At 37.1% G+C, this 12,914-nt stretch overlaps 1 pseudogene; it reads left to right on the top strand.

Annotated features, from left to right (window-relative positions):
- Window positions 1–550: 550 nt before the first annotated feature.
- On the top strand, window positions 551–1,834 carry LOC105544537 (annotated as a pseudogene).
- Window positions 1,835–12,914: the final 11,080 nt, after the last annotated feature.

Below are 12,914 nucleotides of genomic sequence, written 5' to 3'. Positions count from 1 at the left end.
GAAAGAAAGAAAGAAAGAAAGAAAGAAAGAAAGAAAGAAAAGAAAGAAAGAAAGAAAGAAAGAAAGAAAGAAAGAAAGAAAGAAAGAAAGAAAGACAACCAGAAAACACTTAACAAAATGGCAAGAGTAAGTCTTACCAATCAATAATAACCTTGAATATAAGTGAATTAAATTATTTAATTAAAAGATATATAGTGGTTAAATAATTCTTTAAAAAATCAAGCCTCAACTATATGCTGCTTATAAGAACTCACTTCACCTGTATGAACACACATAGACTGAAAGTGAAGGGATGAATATAAACTACACTTACGTCAAATAAAATTAACTTTAAATCCAAAACTATAGAAACAAAATATTTATCAGTATATAATGATAAAGGAATCAGTTCAGCAACAGGATATATCATAAATACATATGCACCCAGCATCAGTGCACCCAAATATATAAAGCAAATATTAGTAGATCTAAAGAGACTACAATACAATAATAAGAGGAGATGTCAGGTTGCTGCCATGTTGTAGAATGCTGAAGGCTGATATGCATTGACATGGCGGTTACTCTGAGTCTCTAGCTAGACTGGCATGTCTGTGTTGCCATTGCTCACTGTGGGTTCATGATCTAGGGGGTGGAGGCCCAGGCCCTATCAGCTGGGAGCTGGACCCCGATTCTGACTAGGAGCCAGAGGAATGGGAGCTACAAGAGGTGGAGAGGTACCGGCTCCTCCCTGGGCCCTCAGCTTGAAGCAGGTCCTTGCGCCCTGGCACCCTAGGCCACACCCCCTTGGTTCCAGGCGTCCTGCTGCTACATGCATAGGGGCCCTTGTTTCTTCTTATCCAATGTCCAGAGCACAGTGTCAGGTGTCCAGCTCCCCTGGGACCACTAGTCCCTTCACCAGTGACATATTTCATCACCAGTTTAGAGAGAGTTCGGCATGCTTATGGGCAGTTATTGCTCTAGGTGTCAGATTTCTGGGTTTGCAGAGCAGCTCTAAGCTGGCAGACATGGCCCGATTGCCCTTGCTATCAAAGAGAAGAGGGCTGGGTGCTCCATGATTTAGCCTGAGGCTCTTCAAACATCCATCCTGCTTCCACACATGGCTTCTGCCACTGGTTCTCTACCCTAGCACCCTGCAGTGACAGAAAAAAAGCAATCTGATTCCGGAAAATTTGGAGGCAAATGGAGACACCTGGTGCTCTGCCCAGAAGCCTGACATGGGAACCCATGTTGTAGATCCAGTATTTACATAAGGAATTTGCAGAGTCCTGGTCAGTTCCCAGGTTGGCTGAAGGCTTTGATGTCAGCACTGATGTGATCTCAAGAGTTTTAAAAAGCAAGTTGGTACCCACATTGGAGCTGAAACTGAAGCAGGATCAAAAAGTCCTTAAGAAAACTGGGGTTGCCCACTTGCTCCAGCAGCTTCAGGGCCCTGGAAATACCTCAAAGCCATTCCCTGCAGGGCACTCTGTATCAGGCTGTTTGCTTATGCCAGGGCATGAAGCCTCATCCAAAGACCCGAATCACACCACAGCTTTGAAAGTGATAGAGTCAAACACTCACAGGACAAACGTACCAAGGAGATGGAAGGGAAAGAATAAAGGAAGCCAGAATCTGGAGAAGGAGAGCTCTGTGCCTCTTGCTGCAGCCCTAGGTTGTCAGAGAGAGCTGCAGAAGTATGCCAGTGATTCTGAGAGCACCAGAAGAACTGATGATGCCAAGTGATCAGAAGCTGGAGAAGTTGAAGACAGGGGATCTAGGTCGCTTCAGCAGCAAAGTAGTGCAGAAGGGGCAAGAGTTCTTTGACAGCAACAGGAACTTCCGGTACAGAATTTGAGCCAGGGTTTGGCTTGTGAAGATCCCTCGTGAAACACAGCAGAGCAATTATTGACATATATGGAGCAGCCTATATTTCTGTGTGTGGATAAGTCACCTTAGATTAGGAAGAAGTGATGAGCCTGGACTGTGGGAGGAAAGAGCTGTTTTGAGAGGTTCAAACTTCCTGTGGCAGGGCTCCCAGTCTGACCTCTGTAGATCTTCAGTACTCACCCTTCGTGCTTGAGCTCACTATGTGTTGAAAACCAGTTGCTTGTGTTGTTACAATTTTCTGTGATACTTGCAATATGTGTTTGGGAGGAAGTGGGAAAAAAAAGAGGGGATGTCAACACCCCATTTTCAATAATGGACAGATCATCCAAGCAGAAAATCAACATAGAAACATTGGATTTTGACTACTCTTCAGATCAAATGGACCTAACAGACATTTACAGAACATTCCGTGAAATAGCTGTGGAATACACATTCTTCTCAACTGCAAATGGAATACTCTCCAGGATAAACATGTTAGGCCACAAAAGAAGTCTAACAAATTTAAGGAAATAGAGATCATATCAAGTATATTTTCTGACCACAATGATATAAAACTAGAAACAATAACAGGAGGAACTTCACAAACTTTGCAAATACATGGAAATTTAAAAACAAGCTCCTAAATAACCAATGCGTCGAAGAAGAAATTAGAAGGAGAATTTAATATTTTCTTAAGAAAAAAGAAAATGGAAAAAATAACATACTAAAACCTATGGGATATGCCAGAAACTGTTATAAAAGGGAGCTACACCAATAAACAGCTTCGTTAAAAAACAATCTCTAATAAACGACTTAATGTTGTAACTCAAGAAACTGGATAAAAATAAGAACAAGCTAAAACAAAAAATAAGAGAAGAAAGAAAATAATAAAGACCAGAGCAGAAATAAATGAAATGGACACTAGAAAAATAATACAAAAGATTAACAAAGACTCAGTTTTTTAGAAAAGATAAACAAAATGAACAATTATTGACCAGTCGCAGTGGCTCACACCTATAATCCCAGCACTTTGGGAGGCTGAGGCAGGTGGATCAATTGAGGTCAGGAGTTCAAGACCAGCCTGACCAACATGGTAAAACCCTGTCTTTACTAAAAATACAAAAATTAGTGGGGCATGGTGGTGCAAGCCTGCAGTCCCAGCTACTCAGGAGTCTGAGGCACAAGCATCACTTGAACCCAAGTGGCAGAGGTTGCAGTAAGCAGAGATCATGCCACTGCACTCCAGCCTGGGTGACAGAGCAAGACTCTATCTAAAATAACAAAAAAACAAAAAAAGAACAATTCATTAACTAAGCCAAAAAAAAAAAAAAAAAAGAGGAAAGACACAAATAAATAAAATCAGGCTTGAATAAGTATACATTAACAAACTGAATAACCAGAAGAAATATATAAATTCCTAGACACATACAATTTACCTAGACTGGATTATGAAGAGAAATAAATCTAAACAGATCAATATTGAGTGAGGAATTAGAAGCAGTAATAAAAAGTCTCTCATTGGAGAAAAGCCTGGGACCTGACAACTTCACTACTGAATTCTACCAAATATTTAAAGAAAACCTAATACAAATTATTCTCAAACTCTGCTAGAAAATTGAAAAGAATACTTCCAAACTTATTCTGTGAGGTCAGTATTACTTTCATACCAAAACTGACAAGGATACAATAAAAAAAATAGAACTATAGAGTTTCCTGATGAACATACATGCAAAAATCCTCAACAAAATACTAGCAAACTGAATTCAATAGAATATCAAAAAGATCATTCACTATGATCAAGTCGGATTCATCCAAGGGATACAGGACTTGTTCAACATATGCAAATCAATAATGTGATGCATCGCATTAACAGAAAGAAGGACAAAAACACTATGATCGCTTCCATAGATGCAGAAAAAAAACTGACAAAATTCAACATCCATTCATGATTAAAAGAAAAAAACTCTCAACTAATGAGGTATAGAAAGTATATATCCCAATGCAATAAATGCCATATATGACAAACTCACAGATAGCATCATACTGAATGAGAAAAAGCTGAAAACTTTTCCTTTGAGATCTGAAATAAAACAAGGACAACTACTTTCACCACTTCTACTCAACATGGTACTGGAAGTCCTAGCCAGAACAACTAGGCAGGAGAAAGAAATACATGGGAAAAGAAGAAGTCAAATTGTCTCTGTTTGCAGATTACATGATTTTATATATAGAAAAGTCTAACGACTCCACCAAAAACTGTTAGAACTAATACATGAATTCAGTAAAATTGCAGCATACAAAATCAACCTATAAAAATCAGTAGCATTTCTATACACCAATAGCAAAGTATCTGAAAATGAAATCAAGAAACAATCTCATTTACAATAAGTAGAAAAAAAAACCTAGGAATGTATTTAATCAAGAAGGTAAAAGATCTTTACAATGAAAACTGGAAAACACTGATGAAAGAAATTGAGGAGGACACATAAATAGAAAAATATCCCATGTTCATGGATTGAAAAAATTAGTGTTTTTAAAATGTCATATTACTCAAAGCAATCTACAGGTTCCATGCAATCTCTATCAAAATATCAATGACATTCTTCACAGAAATAGAAAAACTATTCTAAAATTCATGTGGAATCACAAAAGACCCCAAATAGCCAAAGGCATCTTGAGTAAAATAACAAAGCTGGAGGCATCATACTACCTGACTTCAAAATATACTACAAAGCTGTGGTAACCAAAGATGCATAGTATTGTCAAAAAGAAAAAAGAAAAACCAGAAACATAAACCAATGAGACAGAATAGAGAGCTCAGAAATAAATTTCTGCATCTATAGCAAAAAGATTCTTGACAAAGTTTCCAAGAACACACATTAGGGAAAGGATAGCTTCTTTAATAAATAGTGGTATGGGGCCAAGCACAGTGACTCACGCCTATAATCCCAGCACTGTGGGAGTCTGAGGTGGGCAGATCACTTGAGGTCAGGAGGTCAAGGCCACCCTAGCTAATATGGTAAAACCCCGTCTCTACTAAAACTATAAAAATCAATCAGGCATGGTGGTATGCACCTGTAATCCCTGCTACTAGGGAGGCTGAGGCAGGAGAATCACTTGAACCCAGGAGGTGGAGGTTGCAGTGAGCTGAGATCGCACCACTGCACTTCAGCCTGGGGGCACAAAGCAAGACTCATCTCCAAATAAATAAATAGTGATAGGAAAACTGGATATTCATTTGCAGAAGAACAAGTCTAGACTCCCATCTCTGACCACATACAACAATCAGCTCGAAATGAGTTTAATGTAACTTGAGAAGACATAAAAGTAAGTCCTGAAACTATGAAACTACTAGAAAACAAACAAACAAACAAACAAAACCATAGAGGAATCATTGTATAACACTGGACCAGGCAAGAGATTTTTGGATGAGACCTCAAAAGCATGGTTAACAGAAACAAAAATAGACAAAATAAAATGTTTCTGCTCTGCAAAGTAAACAATTTACAGAGTGAAGAGACAACCTCTTCAGAGAAGACATTTGCAAACCACAATTCTGAAAAGGGATTAATCTCCAGACTATATAAATAACCCAAACAGCTGAATAACCAAAAACAAATAATGTGATTTTAAAATAGGCAGAAGAGCTTACTAGACATTTCTCAAAAAAAGACATACAAATAAATGGTCAACAGGTATATGAAAATATGTTCAACATAACTAATTATAAGGAAATGTAAATCAAGGCCACAGTGATATATCACTTCACTCCAGTTAGAATATTATCAAGAATATAAAAGAAAACAAGTGTTAGCAAGGAAGTGGAGAACAGGGGACCCTTGCATACTGTTGGTGAGAAGTTGAATTAGTATAACCATTATGGAAAACAGTATGATGGTTCCTCAAAAAACAAAAAATGGAACTACCACATTATCCAGCAATCTCACTGCCAGATATTTAATCAAAGGACATAAAATCAGTAGGTTGAAAATAAATCTGCACTTTCATGTTTGCTGTGGCACTATTCACAATAGCCAAGACATAGAATCGACCTAAATGTCCAACAAGAGATGAGCGGATAAAGAAAATGAAGTATATATGGAATACTATTCAATCATCAGAAAGAATGAAATATTGACATTTGTGATGTCAATACTGATGAACCTGGAGGACTTTGCATTAAGTGAAATGAGACAGACACAGAAAGACAAATACTGTATGATCTCACTCATATATGGAACCTAAAAAGTTGATCTCATACAAGTAGAGGGTAAAACAGTGGTTACCAGAGACTGGAGAGGAGAGGATGAGGCAGAATGACCAATGGGTGCAAAATTACAAGTAGACAAGAGGAACAAGTTCTGATGTTGTATTGCACAGTAGGATTACTATAGTTAATAATAATATATTGAGTATATTGAAATAGCTAGAAGAGAGGATTTTCAATGTTCTCACCACAAAAGAAGGGCAAGTGTTTGAGATGATGGATATGCTAATTACCCTAATTTGATCATTTACACAATGTATACATGTATTGAAACATCACATGGTACCCCATAAATATGTGTAATTATTATGTGTCAATTAAAATGGCACAATTGACACAAATTATACATGCTCTGGTGTCTAATGCAGTGATATCAATTGGTGACATGAGAATAAATTCCTGAGTTCTGTGCATATGAATCATCTAACTTAAGTGGCAGGAAGTTACAGAATTAACATGCACAATACAATTTGGAGAACCTAGGGCACTAAAAAATAATTAACAGAGACCTTTGCTGCTGAACAACCACAGTTAAATTTTATGTGAATCATACCTAAGATAAAAGTAGTAGTTAGTAAGAGCTTATCAAGGGTCTGGCACTGTCGTCCACATTTGACATACATATCTACCTCAATTATCACAGCAATTTTGGAATAGTGATACTCTTGTTCATATTTCACAGATAAGAAAACTGAGGCATTAATTATGTGGCAGAATTGTTATTTCAATTCAAATCTCATTCCAAAGACTTTTTCCTTCTTTTTTCTTGTATTCTTTTTTAATACATAGTAGATATAAAGGATACAGAAGTGAAAAGGTAAAAAATGACATAAAGTAAAAAGTAAGTCACTCTCCTGTCTTTATCCCCAGATTCACAGTTCCTCTCCCAGCTGAAAATCACTTTGTTAGTTTATATGTACTTCTAGAGATCTGTTACCAACTATCATGGTGGAATATTTTCTTTCTCATTTCAGTTTTATAAGTTTTGCCTCATGTATTTTGTCAGTCTGTTCTCAGGTTCATGAAAATTTAGTGTTGCTATATCTTCTCAGAAAATGGACTCCTGTATAATTATGTAATGCTCCTCTATATCCCTAATAACCTTTCTTGTTCTGAAATCCACTATGTGTGATATTAATGTGGTTCTTCCAGCTTTCATTTGATGAGTGTCAGGATCATATTTATTCCTCCATTCCTTTACTTTTAACTTATCTGAGTTTTATGTTTAACATAGATTCATTCCTTGCAGACAACATATACTTGTTTTTTTTTTTTTTTTTTTTTTGTAATCCACTCTGACAATCTTTGTCTTTTAGTTGACATATTTAGACCACTCACATTTAAAGTGATTATTGATATAAAAGGATTAATATCTATTGTCTTTATAACTATTTTCTATTTGTTGCATTGATTCCTTGTTTTTTGTTTTTCCCTCACTGCTGTGGACTGAGTGCTGTTTCCCTCAAAGTCATATGTTGAAGTCCTAATCCCTAATGGATGGTATTTGGCAATAGAGCCTTTGGGAGATAGTTGGAGTCAGTTGAGGCCATGAGAGCAGTGCTCTCATGATGGGATCAGTATTCTTACAAGAAGAGATGCCAGACAGCTTACTCTCTCTTTTTATCTCTCTACCATGTGGGACAGAGAGAGTAAGTAGCTATCTGCAAGCCAGGAAGCAAGTCTTCACCAGAACCATGCTACATCATCCTGGTCTCAGATTTCCAGCCTCCAGAACTGTAAGAAAATAAACATATGTTGTTTAAGTCATCTACATTATAATATATTGTTATGGTAGCCCTAGCTAACTAAGATACCTACTTTTTATGCCACCTGGATACTGAGAGGCTTGATTCACTGGGGGTATTACTGTAAAAATCTATCCTAGTCCTTCTGTTGGCCCCATGGAGTCACATCTCTTCCACACACAAGATTTACTCCCCACCTCTGAAGACCCCCAGAATCTCATCCAATCACTACATCAGGCTCAAAGTCCAGGCTATAGTCAGTCATCTGCATGAGGTCCTGATGCAAATGAAGCTTCTTAGGTGGAATTTCTCAAGGGCAGCATTTTGAGAGAAGCCATGGATCTGTGAGCTAAGTAGTTATTTTCATGCCACACATCCAAAATACATTGGTGAGATGAGGAGATGATAACTTCAGACTCTCACATTCCAAAGGGAGAGCAACAGAGGCATCATAGCGGTCACCAATTTATAACAATTATGCAATCCTGCCAGGCACTTGTTGTCAAAGTCCACAACTCTGGGAATGGGGAATTTTCTGTGATAGAGGTCAGTTCTGTTTCTTACCAGTGGTTCCTTAATGCCTTATTTTCCTTAGCATTGTCTTTGATTTTTGGCCATTTTAACACAACACGAATTTGCTTATATTTGGTAGCGCTTCCTGAATCTTTACTTTGGAGAATTTAACATAGTTATGGCCATAGATATTCCTTCTGTCTCATCCTCTCTCTTCCCCATTTCTGAAATTTCAATTAAACAGAAGTTTAATCATCTCACTGAGTTTCATGCTGCTCTTGCATTTTCATTTGTTTTTTGATACTTGTGACTTCCACATGAATCCTGTTAACAGTAACAGAGCCAGAGCAAGAACACTCAGCTGAGCTGAGATGTAAAGGAATATCCAGCACTTGTTCCAGATGAGTTTGTAGACTCCTCGGACCATTAGGTCTGAGAGAATAGAAGGCTGAATTTACTCTTGAGTAACAACTAATGATATGCTGTTGCTAGAGTGAGAAAGAGAGGGAGAGAGAAAAAAACCATCTGGATATCAAATAAAAAGGAAGGTCCGTTATTGAAAAATAAAGAGTGGGGGAATAAGGAAGGGAACAAGGTGCATAGAGGGGAGTATTGCACAAAACCTGGGTTATAAGAAATATTAGCACTTCTCTTATTTTCAATTCAGCATCCTTAGTCCAGACAAATCTTTCCAGACATTTTGTTTCAGCATACTATATCATCATCCAGTTTTTATCACTACCCAAGTAAGGAAGAAAAAAAGAAAACATGGATAAAGAGGTAATGCATACATAGAACTCTCTCTCTCTCTCTCTCTCTCTCTCTCTCTCTCTCTCTCACTTTATCAATCTTCAATAATTTAGGACAGGAAAACTTTCATGAGACTTCCCCATTTATTCACAGCTACTCTCAAACACATGCCCCAAGAATGTGCAGAATTTGCTGCATAGTCTTATGCCCCCACTATGTAGAACTAAATGAGGATTTTAGTAGGTAAGGAAGTGGAGTCAGTGTGCTGTAAGCCAGCTATTGATACTTCCAAAGTAACCACTTTCAGCTTACTAAAATGATGAGGCAAATCAGTATCTTATAGGAGCTTGACTGAGTAGGAAAGTAAGTGGACTTCTTCATTCAAATGAAAACAAAGGAGTTCTGAATTCATCTGAAAAATAAGACTTTACTAGTACAAAGAAGATATTCAAGTTTAGTGTGTTGAAACAGAGAAAATAGCTAAACGAGCAAAAAAAAAAAAAAAAAAAAAACCCTTGAAATATACTATGGCAAAAAATGGTGCTGCACTTAGGCCCAGAAATCGATACCAAATATGTCACTTACACACTTTGTGACCTTTGGCCAAATATTTACACATATTAAACCTCAAATTTTACAACTTTAAAGCAGAGAGAGAGATGCAGGCAAACTCTACCTCCATTATTATTTTACTAGAAGGATAAAATGAGATAAAGTGCATGAAGGCATTTTGTAAATCTCTGAGCACTGTGCAAATGTAAGACATTATTTTTGCAGTGATACCTATTATGAGAAAAATAAAAGATTAATTCAAGACATATTGCATGGTTATGAAAAACTCTGTACTTTAAGATATTCAGTTAATTTTAAGGGTCCTCATTGCTATAGACATGAACATTTAATCAGTCACTGGAAGAAGAAAAAAAAAAACATCCAAAAGAGTTTGCCCAAGAAAAACCGATAAAACAAAGTCATGCCCTGTTTGCTTCCCAATCTTCTTTCAGCATTCTTTCACCCTTCCTGGCTGCATGATTTGCATACTTGGAGTTTTAGGCCATTGAAAATATGTATATTTGTTGAATGGAAAGGATGCAACAGAAATAGATGCCATTATTGTGGTTGGTAAAAATCTAGCTTAAGGGACAGTATCTGCAATGTGGAGCTAACCCAGTAAAGCTTGGTTTGCTCTGTTCTAGAAAAGGGATGCTGAATCTGCATGGGAGTAAAGAACATTCTTTCCCTTAGGACTTTGTCACTTCTGCTGATACACCTCACTGGTTTTATCTTTCAGATCAAATCTTTAAAATAAGAGAAACACAGGAAATCATTGGTACAGGGATAGAAAATTGGGAGGTTACCATAAAAAACCTTAATTTTTAGCTTTTTTACATTGTTGCAAGCGTAAGCATGAAATAGGAACACGAGTTTTCTTACTTACTTAGCAATGTCCTATTTTCCTTAGCTATTCTTAAAGACTGAGTAAGAACACCTTTATGTCATTCTCCTTCCTGATTCTAAAAATAGTGGGCGAAAGTAATGTCATAGTGATAATACAGAAATAACTGCCATTTATTGAGCATCTACTCCAGACCGGTATCTACTATCTTATTACATTATTACACTTTGGGAGAATTCCAGGCAGATTTCAAAATTCTCATTTACAGATAAGAAAACCAAGTTTCAGAAGGTTAAATAATTTAAACAGGTAACACAACTAGTAAGTGGCAAAATGCAAACAAACAAACCTCATGGAATGATGGAATGGAATGATTCTTTACTTGCTAGGAAAATTTGTTAGCCAGGTAACAGAGCATTTGGGGAACGGGAATGCTGCTTTATTTAATTTCTTGATAGCTGAAGAATAATCAGAAAATGTGTTGTTATAACCATTGACACAAATGTCTACCCATAATACCCACTTTTCTTCCCTATTATGTAGTGGATGCAGCTAGTTAAAACCTTTTGGAATAAAGACAGAGGCTAACAGAGTAGGAAAAATGGGAAGGAAAGAGAGAAGAGGGAAGAAGAGAAGGGGCAAAGGAAGAAACTAAAACATAATTGATTGATACTGATTTTTCATTATACTTTCAGAGCATCAGGTCATTATTTTATACATGAATTCTATATGTAACTGAATGAGATGCAGGACATTTAGGTGATTCTACTGTGGAACCTTGTTTTTTTAGTTAGGACTTTTCAGTTGCAAAAGAAAGAAATCCAAAATCAAACCAGTTTTGTTAAACAGTGGGATGGTGGGGGAGTTTCATGGGAGAAGGATTTATTTGGCTTATGTAATTAATTGGGAAGTCCATGAAAAGAGGCTAATTTGTTATCGTTGTTTTGTTTTGCCACAGTCAGAGCTGGGAATGCAAATATCATTTTCTTTCCCTCTGCCCTCTTAGTTTTACTTTTCTTAATAGTACCTTAATTTTCTCATCTGTTCAAAATAAGCAAAGAAAAGAACTGACCCTGGGGGGAAAAAAAAAGCTGTCCCCAATGTGCATTATAACTAGATGTAACAAACAAAAACCCTGGACAAAAGGTTTGATCAAAAAAAAATTTTAATGCTCTTCCTAGGTATTGGTAAACTTTACTTCGAATACAACATTGTAAATTTGGTACATTCAATGGCTTGTGGGTACCAAGATAGCAGCAATTTATTTGGCAGTTTCAGTGTGTTGTGCAAGATGCCTCTGCTCAAAAATTAGGACCTGAGATGGTCCTCAACAGGAAACATAGATACACAAAATTACCTTAAAGATACTAGCTTTAGGTATGCCAGGATTGAGTGTTATATATTAAAAGACTTTTCTTTATATAAATGAAAATTTTGTCAGAAAGGTACTGATCTGCTATGGAAGCAAAATTAGAAATGAAAACTTTGGTATTATTCATCTAAGAAGTCTCTGGGTAAGAGGGTCTTTGAACAGAGTATCTGACTGGCTGGTTCTCTTTCATTGAGACGATGGCCATACAGCAGAGGATCATGGGCTTCGCAATCAGGTAAGTCTTTCATCCACCATACAAATATTTCCTTAGCACCTACAATGTGCCAAATATCTTTTCTAGACACTTATGATGTGTCAGTGAGCAAAACAGAGAGCCCTCTACTCTATGGAACAGATGACAATAAGCATTAAGCATAACTGGTAAATCATATAGTATTTTAGAAACCAAATAAGTACTACAAAAATGAAAACAAGATATAATTAATTTGAATGATCAAGGAGTTTTTGTTGAAAAGTGGTATTTGAGAAATGATCTGAAGGTGGCAAGGGCGTCTGCAAGTGGCTGAAGGATAACATGCCATGCAGGGGGGAATGGCTACAGCAACTGCCTCAAAGATGGGAACATTGCTGGCACTTTTGAGGAATTTCAAGAAGGCCAGGATGACAGGAGTTGAGTGAAGACATGGAAAAGTAGTAAGAGATACAATCAAAAGAAGAGGTTACTGTAGGCCATTGTAAGGATGCCTGCAGTAATTCAAGTGTGAGATGACAGTGGTAGGGTCTGGGGTGGTAGTCATGAAAATGGTAGGAAGTCTCTCTGGCAATATTTCGAAAGGAGAGAAAAATAAGATTTCTTGAAAGATTGGATGTGGAGGGTAAGAGAGACAGCTGTCAAGAACAACGCCAAGGCTTCTGGCCTGAAACTTTTCAGGCCTCACTAGCCATGTCTTCATTGGTAGTTTATTTTATCTCTCAGTTTTCTCCATGGTAAAATGGGGCTCAAATGGTACCAAACACACAGAATGTTTGTGAAGCTATTAAATGAGATACTCTTTGCAGAGCTTC

This window comes from Mandrillus leucophaeus, unplaced genomic scaffold (assembly GCF_000951045.1).
Source record: "Mandrillus leucophaeus isolate KB7577 unplaced genomic scaffold, Mleu.le_1.0 Scaffold300, whole genome shotgun sequence".
NCBI classification, from domain to species: domain Eukaryota; kingdom Metazoa; phylum Chordata; class Mammalia; order Primates; family Cercopithecidae; genus Mandrillus; species Mandrillus leucophaeus.
Note: the sequence above shows the minus strand (reverse complement) of the source record. Positions and strands in the feature narration are given on the sequence as shown.